This window comes from Sceloporus undulatus, chromosome 9 (assembly GCF_019175285.1).
Source record: "Sceloporus undulatus isolate JIND9_A2432 ecotype Alabama chromosome 9, SceUnd_v1.1, whole genome shotgun sequence".
Lineage (NCBI taxonomy): Eukaryota > Metazoa > Chordata > Lepidosauria > Squamata > Phrynosomatidae > Sceloporus > Sceloporus undulatus.
Genome location: NC_056530.1, coordinates 23,773,421 through 23,774,462, shown reverse-complemented (window position 1 = coordinate 23,774,462; position 1,042 = coordinate 23,773,421).

The window sequence follows — 1,042 nt, the reverse complement described above, 5'->3', positions numbered from 1 at the left end:
GTCTGTGTGTCTGTGTGTCGTTTGCCTTGCTTCTTACGGCTGGGAATGGAGCTGAGAGACTGAGGGAGAGAAGAAAGGGTCAGTTTTGGGCAAATTCAGAACTTCTTGGATAAAGAGTCCAGTGTGTTGACAACAGCAAAGACTTTTTATTGAGAACACATAGAAATTCAATGTTTAGCCAGACACTGTCCACTCCACCAAACAATAATTAAAAACCCCAAAACCTAAAACATAACCCTCTTCCAAAACCTACCCCCCCACCCCAATTCCAAGGTCGTGCCCAAGGTAACAAGGCCCCTTTGGCCCAGTCCAGAAACGAGCCCTTTGTGTAATCCTGTCCCCCAACTTTCTTCAGCCAACAGGCATTGCAAAAGCTAGCATCGCCATAACTATTCTAGCCAGCGCAAGAAATCCCAACCCATCCTACTCCTATAGACCCAGATCCCCAGCCAATTGACACCCACATTAAATCAAAGCAATTATGGACAACGGCAATGCTTAGCAAAAATAAACCTTAAAACTAAAAGAGCAATGGACAGACACACATTACAAACAAAATCATGAGGTTTTTTCTTTTCCACCGCTAGATTGAAACTATAATTTTTGCATTCTTACTTACAAAAAGAATGTTAGTTCATTCTTATTTGTATGGCTTCTCTCCTGTGTGGATTCTCTGGTGTGTCACTAGGATTGACTTCCAAGAAAACCCTTTCCCACAATGCTGGCATTTGTATGGCTTCTCTCCAGTGTGGATTCTCTGATGTCTCACTAAGATTTCCTTCAAAGAAAAACCTTTCCCACAATGCTGGCATTTGTATGGCTTCTCTCCTGTGTGGACTCTCTGATGTGTCACTAGGACTGACTTCCAAGAAAACCCTTTCCCACAATGCTGGCATTTGAATGGCTTCTCTCCTGTGTGGACTCTCTGATGTGTCACTAAGTGTGACTTCCGAGAAAAACATTTCCCACAATGCTGGCATTTGAATGGCTTCTCTCCTGTGTGGACTCTCTGATGTGTCACTAAGTGTGACTTCCGAGAAAA